Genomic DNA, 16,680 nt, shown 5'->3' with positions numbered 1-16,680 from the left:
ATGTTTATTCAACTATCATGGGAGCACCAAGATGCTGTATGACTGTGTGTGTGTGTGTTGGCATTGCTGTGGGATTTGCGACCGATTGAGAGGCAAGTGCTCGAGCTGCTGCTGATTGATCAAACCGTTTGCGATACGAAGTAGTCGCTTTGAATTGAACGGGTTAAGGGTCGTCTAGTGACGCCACTGCCTCCGTGGAGGAATGTTTGCAATGGCTCAATACGTGATCAATTTTATATCGTCAAGGGGAAAAATAAGCAATGCCTCGTTTAAAGGAACGTCAAGAAGTCGAGAATATCTTGTATCCCTTTTTTGTGTATTAAGATGGTTGAAAGAAACACGAATCGTCAAATCTTGGCTTTATTTTACCTAATTCGGACATTTCGCATAGTTTAACAATAATGTCTTCTTTCAAGGTACATTAAAAGCTTCGCGGATTGCAGACTGGATTTCGTCATGTTTATTCGATGATTATCCAAGTAGAACCAATTCCACTTGAACCAGATTCTCATTTGGATTTGGAAGACAGCAACTGTTGAATCTCCACGGTATTCTCAAGTGAGATTTATTGCAATAACAAACCAATAACACAGAAGGAATCATGAAGGATTAACAAGATTTGTTATTTTGTGCGGAGAGGTGGAGCAGCATAATAACAAAAAATGTTATTGAACTGGTATGTCTCCATAACAAAAAAGTTATTGTTTTGGTTTATTTGTAATTTGCAAATAAACCTGCAGTTGCCATAACTCCTCTGTACTAGTCAGGGCTGCAGAGTCGGGTACCTCCAAGCGACTTTGAATCCATACTTTGAAGACAACTCCGACTCTGGATGCAGGATATGACGTCAACGACGACTTCAGCTCTCTAAAAATACCCGACTTCACAGATTCCGACTCCAAGTAAAAGTTGCTGAAAATTTGCTGAATCCGATGCAGTCTCCGAGGTCTCACTCCAGCTCGAACTTCAACGTCAGCTCCGACTTCCTGGCTCTGTGAAAATAATAACAGTTTTTGTTATTCACACTTCAAAAATTCTCAATAAATAAATCAATTCCGTTTGAGAATATAACAAAATTTAAAAAAAATAATTCTCAAAAGTTAATTTTATCGGATTAATTTTAGCTTGATACCCCATTTCATGGTGGAATAAATGACCCCGATAAAATTGGTCAAAATTATTTCATAGTTCAAGCCAATTTTAGTAAAATCCCTTAGGGGATATATTAAATAATTAAAAAATCAGCTTTCAAAATTTCAACTTATAAGAATAATTTTAGCTAAGAACCCCATTTCATGGCCAAAATAATGACCCTGACGAAATTGGTCAAAATTATCCCATAGTTCTAACCATTTTGAACAAAGTCCTTTAGGGGGTATATCAAATAATTAAAAAAAATCAACTTTCAAAATTTCAACTTTTTAGAATAATTTTAGGTTAAGGACCCCATTTCATGGCCAAAATAATGACCCCGACGAAATTGGTCAAAATTATCCCATAGTTGTAGCCAATTTTAGCAAAGTCCCCTAGAGGGGATAACAAATATTTAAAAAAAATCAACTTTCATAATTTCAACTTTTTTGAATAATTTTAGCTTAAGGACCCCAATCCATGGGCAAAATAATGACTGCAACGAAATTAGACAAAATTATCCCAAAGATCTAAAAATATTTAACAAAAGAAAAAAATAATAACATATTGTGTTATGGACACTTAGAAACTTTTCCATTTGTGAGATTTATGGTAATTTTATTTCTAAGTCAGTATACCGAACGAATAACAAATTTTGTTATTAGGAAAGTTTTTGAAATATGTATAACATTTTCTCTTATTAGCGTGTTATTAAACATTTTCAGTATAATATCACTTCAATACCAAATTTTGTTATTTTATCAGAAACTGTTATTATTTTTTCATCTTGCAGTTGAACTTCAGGATAAAATAATGACACTTTTTGTTATTTTAACAGGATTTGTTATTGAAATATTATTAATTTTGTTATTACCGTCTGCCCGGGCAGACTGGATTTTGTCCTGTTTATTCGATGATTATCCAAGTAGAACCAATTCAACTTGAACCAGATTCTTAACACCTTTACATGAGGATTTGAAAGACGGCATCTGTTGATGCTCCACTTTTTTAACCCTCGACTGCCTAAATTTTTTTCGATTTTTTTTATTTTTCATTTCATTTTGAGCAACTTTTGTTCTACGAAAAACTTTACTTCTCTTGTTTTATGTTTTTCTTGTTTTATTTTTAGTATTTAATTTGCATTTATCTTTTTTAGTTTATGTTTGTTTTTGGTAGTATTTGGCCTATACTACTACCTAATATAATTTCATTTTGCCTATCTAATTTTTTCACGGTTTTACAGGCACTTTTGCTTGTTTTTCTCATTTTCTGCTATAGAACGGCACCATCATCATTTGAATTGTAAGAAAATGCGTAGAGGCATAGTGTGGGACGCTACAAAAATTACTGCATATTTCTTTTTACTAAAAATATAGGAAATGTTAGTAAAAAACACAGCCACATAAAACAAGTCAAACTTCCAACCCTAAAATTTTCTAAAATTTGAAGAGTTCTTCTTTCTAATGCTTTTTAAAGATCAAAAATTGGTTTTTGGCGATTTTTTAGATCGAAGCCCGTCTAGAGGCGAGGTTAGGTTGTAGAGGGTCAACAGGATAAGGGAAAATCTCCACGATATTCTCAAGTGAGATTTGCTTGGAGTTTTACGGTTTTGATGAACTCCTTTGAAAAACGCAAAAATTGGAAGGAACAAGTTCTCCTAACAGAGTTGGAAGCCAACTTTTTTGCCTTGCTACATAAGAAAATGACTGTCCTTTTCCTGTAGCAAGTTAGTTCTTGAGAAAAAAAAGACAAACTAGATCCGAATCATTTCTATTTATCGCTGTAATTTGATCTGCTGCTTTGCGTTCTATTTTTCGCAGCCTCCATCCCCGAGAATCTTCTGACAGATTCCCGGAATGATGGCACGGGGCTGAGATTTTCTTGGGAAATGTTTTCCTGCTCCAGCGAGCCCCAGCTAATGGATATTATCTCCAACCCCGGGAATGCTTGTCTCGAGTTTCCGCCGACGGTTTTTTTTTGTTATTTCGCCTCGGAAAAGCTGGTTTTAGTTGCTTGGGTAAAACACACCACCCACAATATTCATAGAGTTTCGCGGGAAAGGCAACATCGTTGAGAGTTTTCTTTATTTTATTTTTTTGTGTGCTGCTGGATGCTTCTTCAAACCTTGACAACCAGAGTTTATAACGAACTTTCGCGACTAACCTGAAGAAAACTGAAAAACCACGATGTTTGCGGCGAAAAAATTCCCCGCGAACTCAATTTTGTGGAGAAGTTTGCCATTATTTGCTACAGGGTAAAGCATCACAAGACATGCGAAAACCGGCGGAAGATTCTTGTTGCTGGTGGTAGGGTAGAGTTACTTATTTTTGGTTCTTAAAAGCCCGAAGATTTTTTTACTATGTTTGTTTTCCACTATTTATGAAAAAATCAAATAAACTTGATTAAAACTGTATCATTTGTACAAAGATATGTCCACCCACCCTAAAAACAAATTTCGTCAAGGATTCACCGGTGGAAAAAAAGTGTAATTTTGAACAACTCTACGAGAACCCAGTACAACACCCTCTCAACTTCATCGAAAGCAGCAGAGCACTTTTTCGATGCGATGCAAAGTTGCAATGTTGTCCTCCTGCTGGCCACGAGTAGCAAAGCTTGAAACTACTACAAAAGTGCAGAATCACCACGGAATGAAGTTTGTTTTTTTTTTTTTTTGGGGAATACTTTTACATGTTTGTTTTGTTTTTTGTTGTGTGTGATCATGATTGATAAAAAATTTGAGGATAAAATCTGAATTTTATGTGCTACAAAAATTAAGAACAGAATATCTAAAAACTTCAAAAAAAATCATGTTTCCCTGACAGTGTTGCCAGATCATTGATCCTTCAGGCTTATTAAATCAATATTTCGAATACTTTTCTATCGACGTTCAGAAAGGTGGTATTAGAAGTTTGTTTTTGCTCATAATTATTGGCAATGTTGCCAAATCACACATTTTTCACTTCATCTGCATTTTGCTTGAATTATTTTCCTGGGAAATAAAAAAATAATATTAAATCATTTACAGAACATTGAAATCTAAAAAAACAGAATTTGCAAAAAATTGTGTGATTCTGGGAGCACTGCTAAAACAATTACGTTTTCTGTTTTAACAAAGTTAAACCAACTGATTAATGATTCGAATAGCCTGGAACAGGATTAACCCCGGTTAATCGGTTTTGTCACCCCTCAAATTACAAAAAAAAACTCTTCCACTTTTGTGGTCAAAATACTCATCCCATAAGGGCTTACAAACGTCACCTAAAATTTTAAATCCCCACTTCTCACCCTCTCCCCCCCATGTTCACACGACAGCACACGACAATCCAGTGCGAAACTCCGCTATACGTTCACGAGATAGTTGGCATATGGAGCTATTCGAGAAATTTGGAAGTCGACAAAGCAAAAAACGAAATACAAACTTTGTCCTCACCAAACGACGCAATGAATTTGAAATATCAACGTTACAAGTCTCCAGCACCCACCCACGCGTGGCGCTCTCACTCGTGGAGGCTCACCAAAATGAGGAGACATGGGGGACGACAACTCGTATAGGCTCTGCTGACAGATAACGTCACATGAAACTTTCCCTGGGAGAGCTCCTCGTCCAAAAGCTCGTCTCTGCATTGAGAGCGAATCGGAACTGAAGTCGGTTTGGATGCTTGTCAGGCGGCAATGGGGTTCTTAAAAATTTGTGTAGTTTTTTTTTTTCATATAAACCTAAACTCTTAAGTTTGAGCAAAATAAGTTTTTTAAAATGGATTTACCCCCCTCTCTTGATCTTTGGAGGTCTCCACTTTAAGGTTGAAGGAGGGAATTTAAATTAAATTACAAGCCTAATTTTTAAAATTCGAGGGCAAAAAAATAACATGATTCTCAAGAAATAAAAAAAAGCTATGCTACTGCGCAGTGTTGCAAATGACTTATAGAAAAGCTATCAATTGAATATTTCAGCACCAAAAACGTCCGAGAGTATAGCGGATGCCATTCTCTTTCTATCTCTCCTTCCCTTATCCTTGACTTTGCGCTCTCACCGCTGAGTCTCTCAATCTCTCCGAAAACTGCAATGAGAGAACGTGAGATAGCGATTAGGAACCGACCACGCATGGCGTCCCGTTAAACTGCGTTTGCGAAATAGGTTTTGTGGCGGCATTTGTGGTTAAACGCTGTTGTGGTAGGATGATCGAGAATGAGAGAGAAAAGGAAAATGTTTTAAACACGAAAACGTGTTCGGCTATGTCCGGCGTTGAGAGTGTCAATAAGGAGAGAAGGGCAGTTGTATTTGAGACATGAATATTTAGGTGGGATAATTGTAGTTGCTGATAGCTGATATTTTGATATTTTAATAATCTTGGTATTTTTTGTTGCATTTTCGTCGTAAAACCACTTTTTTCGCTAAATCTGGTAACGATGATATTTACTTTTTTTCTCTTTCAACACTGAAATAGGTGCTGAAAAATATAGGTTTTCAGCACTTGTATCATAAAGTGTACTTTTCAATACTGTTTTGATTTAACGGTGATTAGCCTCAACACTTGCACATTTGACTTAAAATTCCATTTAAAGGGTGTTTTTTCAGGAATTACAAAAAATGTTGAACGACACTCGAAGCAAACAATGTCTTTATATTCCTATGAATGTATTACAAAAAAAAAATAAATAAATAAATCAATAATATTAAAATGAAAAATTTCTCTCAGAAAAACAAACATCTGAATTATAAAAAAATACCTTTTGACTATTTGGAGATAACATTTTTTACGGGGGCATATAAATATTTTCCAACATCAACTTTAAGTTCTTCATATTTTAATGAAAGATATTGTATTAAAACAACGTGTTAATGCCAAAATAATGCCCATGGCAAAACTTTATACAAATTTTGCTTTAGAAAACCCAGTTTTAGAGTAAACCATTTGACAAACCGAAGTAAAAAAAAACAAACAATTTTTAAATTTGACCAATGAATTAACTTCGTTCTCTTGGTTGAGATGGAAATTTTGGATCAATTTGAAGTCTAGGGTAAGAAAACTCTTACCTTTAAAACTCTTCAACAGATATTCCATTTAAAAAACCTTTTTTGTGAACTTTGTGATCTTGATCCTTTGGGACCAATTCCATCAGTCTAAATATAGAAGAGTTGAAATTGGAATTTCTTTTAAAAATCAAACTAGTCGCACAGATTTTAAAAAGGGGTTTAAATCGAAGGGTTTTCCCTACGAATCTGTTGTAACAAATATTTTTAAACATTGATCCACTTTTGAGGCTAAGCCAGTAAAAACCGGCATAAAATATAAAAAACCTTGAAAAACACAACTTTCTACGTTTAAATCTTGCATAGGGTATCTCGGCTTATAACAATTTGCACTAGCCACGCCGTGGACAATTCGAAAAAAAATGATGAAATCAAAAAGATATTTAACCATTTATTATTTAACATTTTAACACAAAAAAGAAAACGATTTGCGCAAATACCCTATGTTTGAAATTTTTTGGTAAAGATAATCATAATTTCAAATTGTTGATATTATTCAATTTATAATGCATTTCGCTGCGTTTAGAATCATTTTTAAGCATGATTGGGTTGATTTAAAATTTTTATGAATTTTTGAAAAAAAATTTCGACGATTACTATTGCGAAAGTGTTTTTTTTTTCGATTGATTTTTCGTTTTCGTCAAATCTTACATGAGCAATTCTCCACGAAATCGGTCTTTTTTTTGGAATTTTAATTTTTGTATTTTTTAATCCGACTGAAACTTTTTTGGTGCCTTCGGTATGCCCAAAAAAGCCATTTTGCATCATTAAATTCTCCATATAATTTTCCATACGAATTTGGCAGCTGTCCATACAAAAATGATGCATGAAAATTCAAAAATCTGTATCTTTTGGAGGAATTTTTTGATCGTTTTGGTGTCTTCGGCAAAGTTGTAGGTATCGATATGGACTACACTGAAAAAAAATGATACACGGTAAAAAATTTTTTGGTGATTTTTTTATTTAACTTTTTGTCACTAAACACTAAAACAAAAAAAACACTTTTTTTATTTTTTTTATTTTTGATGTGTTTTAGAGGATCAAATGTCAACTTTTCAGAAATTTCCAAGTTGTGCAAAAAATTTTTGACCGATTTATGAATTTTTTAATCAATACTGATTTTTTCAAAAAATCTAAATATTGGTCGTAAAAAATTTTCAACTTAATTTTTCGATATAAAATAAAATTTGCAATCAAAAAGTACTTTAGTGAAATTTAGATAAAGTGCACTGTTTTTAAGTTAAATCCATTTTTAGGTTCAAAAGTTCAAAAAAGCAAAATATAGAGAATTTTTTTAGCTTTCCAAAATTATTTTTTTCAAAAGTGAGCAAACATGTGCACTAATTCAAAAAAAATGATAAACTGCGATTATATTCAAAAAATCACCTAAAATGGATTTAACTTGAAAACGGTGCAGTTTATCAAAAATTCACGAAAGTACTTTTTGATTGCAAATTTGATTTTATATCGAAAAATTAAGTTGAAAATTTTTTACGACCAATATTTCGATTTTTTGAAAAAATCAGTATTGATTAAAAAATGTATAATTCGGTCTAAGATTTTTTGCACAACTTGGAAATTTCTGAAAAGTTGGCATTTGATGTCCTCTAAAACATACCAAAAAAAAAATAAAAAATAAAAATAGTGTTTTTTTGCAAATCAAGTTTTAGTGACAAAAAGTTTAATAAAAAATCAACATTTTTTTTACCGTGTATCATTTTTTTTTTTCAGTGTGGTCCATATCCATACCTACAACTTTGCCAAAAAAAAAATCAAACCATCCACATTAACGACCCCCGGGTCTTTTGTGGTCTCTATTGCAAGTTTCTGCTCGAACCTAGGAGTCCGAAGGCTTGAATGGGGAAAGCACCCAAACCTCTTTTACTCCAAGGAACCTTCCACCCCAGTGTTTGGACTGACGACCTTTGGATTGTTAGTCCAACCGCCGCCAGCGATTCCACCGGAGTAGGCTTGGTTTGGTGTGTTGTTTGTACTTATGGCATGGAGACGACTCCTACACCTGGAATGACTTAACGGCCTAACAACCAAGGCCGGGACCGACATTTTACTTCCTCATCCGATGGAAGGTCTACAACTTTGCCGAAGACACCAAATCGATCAAAAAATTCCTTCAAAAGATACAGATTTTTGAATTTTCATGCATCATTTTTGTATGGCCAGCTGCCAAATTTGTATGGAAAATTATATGGACAAACTAATGATGCAAAATGGCTCCTTTGGGCATACCGAAGGCACCAAAAAAGTTTCAGTCAGATTAAAAAATACACAGTTTAAAAAAAAATCATTTGAGTACAAAATATGGTTTCTGAAAATTCAATTACAAAAAAAAAACATCTTTCGGCTTTTTGTACATTTCACTCACATACTTTAATAAAATTTAGTGCTGCCCAGTTTTTAAATTGGTTATCTATTTGTTTTTTGAATAGTTTCATAAAGAAATTCTTGGAATTTTCCGGAATCCGGAATTTAGAATCTAAATATAAAAAAATATTTTTTTTACGCCAAAACTTTTACACAGACTAAAATCTTGCTAGGCATCGTAAAGAAATCGTGTCAAATTTAGTATTGCAGTTATCTCACAAATTCGGAACAGCTTAGAGAACTCACCACGGAATCGAATTTAAAATCAATAAATAATCATCATCACCTGCCTCGGTGGAGTCGCTGGTAGGCAGTTGGACTAACAATCCAAAGGTCGTCAGTTCGAATCCCGGGGTGGATGGAAGCTGTAGGTGTAAAAAGAGGTTTGCAATTGCCTCAACAATCAAGCCTTCGAACACCTGGTTTCAAGTAAGAGCAATGCTGTAAAGTGAACAATTTGATTTTTTTGAAATATCTTGTTGATGTGCTCCGTTGACAACCCCATTCCTGCAAACCATTCTCCCGGAATCATTAGAGCGGGCACGTTTTGGGCAGGGCAAAGAGCGATTGCTCGTCCAGGAAGTGATACAAAGTTACATGAACCCAGCGCATGAAAAAAAGAGAAGGCTCACCCTTTTCGAAATTGTCGCAACAACCAACTGTCGATACACGTCGTCGTGTAGGACGCCGGTTTGTGTGTGGAAAGTGTTTGCCGTCTCGTCGTTTTGCAATTGTCAGCCTGTTTGGGAAACAAGTCCTTCTCTCGGTTTGGTTTTCCGAGTCAGGACGTCGCCAAAAGGACCTCAGGTGAGGCAACCAGCAGAGTGGAGTGGAGTCGATATTGAATGGTTTTGTACAGTCGAGTTTTTTGGGGTCGAGCCCAGGCCAGGCCAGGTCGGGCCACAATTTAATTGGAAAAGTTTTGCGGTTAGGCGTGGTTGGATGGCAGTAACAGCACTTTGCTCCGTGTACAAACCGGTGGACTTTGGCACCGGAATGTTACCTTTTGGCTAGGTTTTTGCGGTTGAGTCCTTTTGCGCTGGCGAAAACATTGAGGCGTCGGATATTGAGGGTCGTAAATTTACTCCCATAAAAAGCTTCATCTAAAATAAATTCGGCCAAAATTGCCCCCAGCCAGAAAACAAACAAGTCCATTTGCGAGGATTTTCATTATGCAAGCAAATATGTCATTTATCAACGTCAATTGATCTCCACTCGAGCACATTCCTTCATTGTTCAAGGCCCAAGTAGTCCATCAAATCTGTAACAACCCTTCGCGTAGCTTCCCCTCCAAAAAAGAAATGGCGCCAAAACTGTACCCCAAGTCCTAACTGACCGTCCCCGCTTCATCCTTCCGCTTGGAATAAATTGCTTCGTCGGAGGCAATTGAAGACGCGCTCTCGTTTCACTTTTATGATAGGACGAGAGAGATTTTATTTGCATTTTATATCATGTCGATATAATCGCCGAGAGGGCCATTTCCGGGGGGCTGACGGCGCAAATTGGTGCCCACTTCTCGCCAACCCCCCCTTCCACTTAGTTCTGTGCGCGCGCTATTAGGGAAGAATTTATGATCCGGCTGCGAAAGGAAAGGGATATTGCTAAAGGAGCGTTCCGAAGGACTCTTTAAGGGAAGTGCTATTTGAGAGCTTAATTTTTTCGAGAGTGGAGAGCAATATTTCCATTTTTTGGTCAAATTTCTTGAGCAAAGTAACGTGAAAACCTAATTGGTTCAACAAATAAGACGAATATTGTAGAAAATTTAAAATAAATTCATTGTTGAAATAATTCTGAACAACCCAGACAACAAAAATCTTTTAAAATGTACAAAGTTCTTTAGACAGGTAATGCCTTTCTCAAAAATTTACGAATTTTAATCCTTAAAATGTGATATTTTCTGCATACTTTCCACAGAACGTCAGAAAAATTTCAAATACCATTATAATTAGAATATTGTTATACACAGAAAAAAAAGTTGAATTTTGGAATGCTGAAAATTTGGTAGGTTGAATATTACCTCTTTATTTGTGTAATATTACATAAAAAATGTGTAAAAATGTGAACCTGATGAATATTCATTAAAAACAGATGAAAATTCATAATTTTTTGGGGTAAAATTTATCATTTATTTTGCCACAAAATCTGTCAACATTTCCTGATGAATATTACCATCATTTTTTTTTTCTGTGTAAATAAAAAGAGCATCAATGAATTTAAAGATTTTAACAATTCTTTAAAAAAAGTTATGATGTACCAAAAAAAGTAAAAAAAAAAAATAAAAGAACGAGGAAAACAACAAAAAGCATACAGCAAATTTGAATTATTTACTAATTTCAAAGGCAAATTAAGAATAAATTAAATGAAAACAATTCCAAAATATTTTTTCAGCGATGTCGTTTTCAGCATAGATAAACCAGTTTTTTTGAGAAAAAAATTCGGGCACATTCACAAAAAAAAACAAAAACAAAAACAAAAACAAAAACAAAAACAAAAACAAAAACAAAAACAAAAACAAAAACAAAAACAAAAACAAAAACAAAAACAAAAACAAAAACAAAAACAAAAACAAAAACAAAAACAAAAACAAAAACAAAAACAAAAACAAAAACAAAAACAAAAACAAAAACAAAAACAAAAACAAAAACAAAAACAAAAACAAAAACAAAAACAAAACAAAAACAAAAACAAAAACAAAAACAAAAACAAAACAAAAACAAAAACAAAAACAAAAACAAAAACAAAAACAAAAACAAAAACAAAAACAAAAACAAAAAAACAAAAACAAAAACAAAAACAAAAACAAAAACAAAAACAAAAACAAAAACAAAAACAAAACAAAAACAAAAACAAAAACAAAAACAAAAACAAAAACAAAAACAAAAACAAAACAAAAACAAAAACAAAAACAAAAACAAAAACAAAAACAAAAACAAAAACAAAAACAAAAACAAAAACAAAAACAAAAACAAAACAAAAACAAAAACAAAAACAAAAACAAAAACAAAAACAAAAACAAAAACAAAAACAAAAACAAAAACAAAAACAAAAACAAAAACAAAAACAAAAACAAAAACAAAAACAAAAACAAAAACAAAAACAAAAACAAAAACAAAAACAAAAACAAAAACAAAAACAAAAACAAAAACAAAACAAAAACAAAAACAAAAACAAAAACAAAAACAAAAACAAAAACAAAAACAAAACAAAAACAAAAACAAAAACAAAAACAAAAACAAAACAAAAACAAAAACAAAAACAAAAACAAAAACAAAAACAAAAACAAAACAAAAACAAAAACAAAAACAAAAACAAAAACAAAAACAAAACAAAAACAAAAACAAAAACAAAAACAAAAACAAAAACAAAAACAAAAACAAAAACAAAAACAAAAACAAAACAAAAACAAAAACAAAAACAAAAACAAAAACAAAAACAAAAACAAAAACAAAAACAAAAACAAAAACAAAAACAAAAACAAAAACAAAAACAAAAACAAAAACAAAAACAAAAACAAAAACAAAAACAAAAACAAAACAAAAACAAAAACAAAACAAAAACAAAAACAAAAACAAAAACAAAACAAAAACAAAAACAAAAACAAAAACAAAAACAAAAACAAAAACAAAAACAAAAACAAAAACAAAAACAAAAACAAAAACAAAAACAAAAACAAAACAAAAACAAACAAAACAAAACAAAAACAAAAACAAAAACAAAAACAAAAACAAAAACAAAAACAAAAACAAAAACAAAAACAAAAACAAAAACAAAAACAAAAACAAAACAAAAACAAAAACAAAAACAAAAACAAAAACAAAAACAAAAACAAAAACAAAAACAAAAACAAAAACAAAACAAAAACAAAAACAAAAACAAAAACAAAAACAAAAACAAAAACAAAAACAAAAACAAAAACAAAAACAAAAACAAAAACAAAAACAAAAACAAAAACAAAAACAAAAACAAAAACAAAAACAAAACAAAAACAAAAACAAAAACAAAAACAAAAACAAAAACAAAAACAAAACAAAAACAAAAACAAAAAAAAAACAAAAACAAAAACAAAACAAAAACAAAAACAAAAACAAAAACAAAACAAAAACAAAAACAAAAACAAAAACAAAAACAAAAACAAAACAAAAACAAAAACAAAAACAAAAACAAAAACAAAAACAAAAACAAAAACAAAAACAAAAACAAAACAAAAACAAAAACAAAAACAAAAACAAAAACAAAAACAAAAACAAAAACAAAAACAAAAACAAAAACAAAAACAAAAACAAAAACAAAAACAAAAACAAAAACAAAAACAAAAACAAAAACAAAACAAAAACAAAAACAAAAACAAAAACAAAAACAAAACAAAAACAAAACAAAAACAAAAACAAAAACAAAAACAAAAACAAAAACAAAAACAAAAACAAAAACAAAAACAAAAACAAAAACAAAAACAAAAACAAAAACAAAAACAAAAACAAAAACAAAAACAAAAACAAAAACAAAAACAAAAACAAAAACAAAAACGAAAACGAAAACGAAAACGAAAACGAAAACGAAAACAAAAACAAAAACAAAAAAACGCAAAAAAGCAAAAAAGCAAAAAAGCAAAAAAGCAAAAAAGCAAAAAAGCAAAAAAGCAAAAAAGCAAAAAGCAAAAAGCAAAAAGCAAAAGCAAAAAGCAAAGCAAAAGCAAAAAGCAAAAAGCAAAGCAAAAAAAAAGCAAAGCAAAGCAAAAAGCAAAGCAAAAAAAAAGCAAAAGCAAAAAGCAAAGCAAAAGCAAAAAGCAAAAAGCAAAAAGCAAAGCAAAGCAAAAGCAAAAAGCAAAAAGCAAAAGCAAAAGCAAAACAAAAAGCAAAAAGCAAAGCAAAAAGCAAAAAGCAAAAAGCAAAGCAAAAAAAAAGCAAAAAGCAAAGCAAAAGCAAAGCAAAAAAAAGCAAAAAGCAAAAGCAAAAAAGCAAAAAGCAAAAAAAAAAAAAGCAAAAAGCAAAAAGCAAAAAGCAAAAAGCAAAGCAAAAAGCAAAAGCAAAGAAAAGCAAAAGCAAAAAAGCAAAAAAGCAAAAAAGCAAAAAAGCAAAAAAGCAAAAAAGCAAAAAAGCAAAAAAAGCAAAAAAGCAAAAAACCAAAAAACCAAAAAACCAAAAAACCAAAAAACCAAAAAGCAAAAAAGCAAAAAGCAAAGAAGCAAAAAATCGAAATAGACAATGCATATTTTTCGCTAGTTTTTTTCCCTCTCATTCTGTCCGACTTTAGCCGATGATGTTCCCATTTGTTAACACCATCACACATACCGGCAGGCCTCACACATACACTCACACTCACACTCCCTTCAACGCCCGTGTCGACACAAAATCCATTATCCTTTCAGTTATTATCTTCCATTTTTCTCCTGAATAAACAACCGCCTGCTTCTAATTTCCGTCCATAGGTTCGTACGTTCGCTCGTTTTTTTTTCGAGTTGAATATTTTCAACCGTCCGGGAACTTCCCCGGTGGGACCCGTAAATTTCGACGCGCCGAACGGTGCAAGTTTTCAACTTTGGTGACCATATTTTCCGTCCGAGGCCGCGACCAACGTCGGTTGTATCCCTCACAAAAAAACGAACGAAACTGGGCGAGGGTGAAAATTTGCAGATAGTGTCCCTCACATCTGGCTAGTGTAAAAGTGTCGATGGTTATCCCGAACGATGGAGAGTTGAAGGGGTTGGGTCGGGGGGTGGGAGTTTTTGTTCCCAGTTCCGGACATCTGGCTTGGGTGGCTGCATTTGCGGGCGATGACACTTTCGGGGGGAAACCTCTAGATTTCCTTACTTTTGGAACTTTGGAGTTATGCATGGAAGGTTGTCCCATCTAAAGGGAGCATTACGTGCGAAATTTACACGATCCTTGCATGGACGAGCCTGAATGGACTTTGGCTAATGTAATTTCAAAATAAAATTGTGATAAATTAAATTTTAGCTTAGGTTTCAAGGGTGAGAAGATTTATTTTTTTTTCTTTTTTGAAGATCTGGCAACTCTGTCTCAAATTATTGTCACTTTCAATATTTTATTCCTAAATTCGTAATTCATCAATATTTTTCTTTTTTTCTACTTCCAGGTAACATAAACTGTTCGCATTAAGGTAACTTCCCAGAAAATATCTATTTTGTACCGCGCTCAACAAGAATTTAATTCCATTCTGAAGAATTCAGCTTGCCCCAAAACGTCAGGGTCAAAAGGTCCACCTCACTTCACACAGACCCGCCCTAATTGATTCTCATTTTTGTCAATTAAGCCCCACATAATTTGTTTCCCTCCGCCCCGCGAACCTTCACCGCTCAAAACAGAAATAAGTTTGCATCAATGTTTACTGATCACCGAACCCCCGTAGAAACCAGACTTCACAAGTTCTTGGATAATTTGAAGCAACGCCCGGTGACGGATCAATTAATTCGTCAGGTGGTGATGTGCCCCGAGGAAAACCCTTGTTGGCGGACCTTAATTAGTGCAGTATTCTTCAAATCCCTACCCCCACCACCCCCTCTCGGGGGAAAAGGTGAGCTATAATTGGGAGCAAATTGGAGCAAATCATTTATCCACCACGTGCCCACGGCTGAGGGGGAGGGAGGACTGGTGGTAAAACTGGACAAAAAGTAGCCAAGCGATCCGTGTCGGGAAAGGTAAGAATGTTTTTAATTAATTGGTCCGGTAGGGCGGAGAAAATGAGAAATTTGGACCTGGTCCTCAAACCTTACGGTGACATTTGAATGAAACGGATCAACAGAGGGGGTGGACTTGCGTTGTTTTTTGAATAATTCATCAACCATAGGATAGTCAACAGAGTTTTCCTTCAATGTTGATAAATTTGTGTGATAACATTGATAGATATGTAATCAAATTGATTTCATATATTGATGTTAGAGTTTCAAAAACGATAAAACTAAAGTCTGGAAAATAATGGTAATTTTTGAAAGAATCGTGTTAAACATTTTAAGAAAGGAATTTAAAAGACCTTTCCAATGAAGTCAATGAAGTCATCGAAAATCTAACAACCCTATCAAATGTTATGATTACGTAAGGGGTTACATACATGTAAATCGACAAAACAGTCAGAGGTTGGTGTCAGCACACACTAAGTTTTATTTAAAATCTGTTTTCAGAGCATTAAAATATGCATTTTCATCTATTATAAAAACAAACTTGAAGACATTTGGCTGTTTCATTTCCGAGATATAGCTATTTGAAGTTAGAAGTTTCAAAAAACGGGTGCCAAGATATCTCAACACTGCCTTAAACAAATCGGCTCAAAATTTTGGTAAAGACTCGTTAAACCGGTCCTGTGTGCATGACGAAGGCCGATTTAAAAAAAGATTATTTAAAAAAAAAGATAAAAATATTTTTGTTTTTTTTTCATATAAAAAATCGTAAATTTTTGATTTTTGTATTTTTTTAAAAAGCAAAATTTTTAAATCGGGCTTCGTCATGCACACGGGATATATCTTGAGAGTCTTCACCCTGAATTTCAGCCAATTTGGTCCATCCCCTCTCGAGATATCGTGACACCCGTAAATCAACTCGGTGTTTCGAGAAAAACGCTCAGAAAGTTTGACAGTTCGCTTTGCGCACGGCAAAATGTAGAGTTTAAAATCATCTCTAACTCTGTTTTATCATGAAATATCTTCATGAAATTTTCAGGAGTGATTGAAAATCATCTTTTTAGTGGATTCAATAAATTTTCTGTAATTTGAAATTTTGCGATTTTCTACATGTATGTAACCCCTTAAGTGAAAGTTATAAAATTTTTGGAGGAGGATCACAAATATGTTGATGAAAAGGATGACCGGACCATCCATATGACTCGTCGTTGGATGCATAATCAAAAGAACTTTCAAATGGGCTGATTTAAATTTTTGCAATTGTATTTTTTTTAATATTTTTTTATGGCAAAAAAAATAATTTAAAGTCAACAAACTATTTTGACTTCAATTTTTAGTGTAAAGTACTTCACAGGTTTTTCCGATAAAGTGCACCGTTTTCATAAGAAAGCCACTTAAAGTATAGTTTTTGAACTGAAAAATTCATGTTTTACGATTTTTGCCTTTCTCACTGCACAGTGGTCCGAACCCGAAATTTAGCGTGACAAAATTGATAGCGGCTACA

At 32.9% G+C, this 16,680-nt stretch overlaps 1 protein-coding gene across 1 annotated transcript in view; it reads left to right on the top strand.

The window, feature by feature from the left end:
* The window catches only part of LOC6048628 (furin-like protease 2), a 614,884-nt gene that overhangs the window by 134,317 nt on the left and 463,887 nt on the right, over window positions 1-16,680 (top strand). The window lies entirely within an intron of this gene.

Source organism: Culex quinquefasciatus, chromosome 3 (genome assembly GCF_015732765.1).
Source record: "Culex quinquefasciatus strain JHB chromosome 3, VPISU_Cqui_1.0_pri_paternal, whole genome shotgun sequence".
Lineage (NCBI taxonomy): Eukaryota > Metazoa > Arthropoda > Insecta > Diptera > Culicidae > Culex > Culex quinquefasciatus.
Note: the sequence above shows the minus strand (reverse complement) of the source record. Positions and strands in the feature narration are given on the sequence as shown.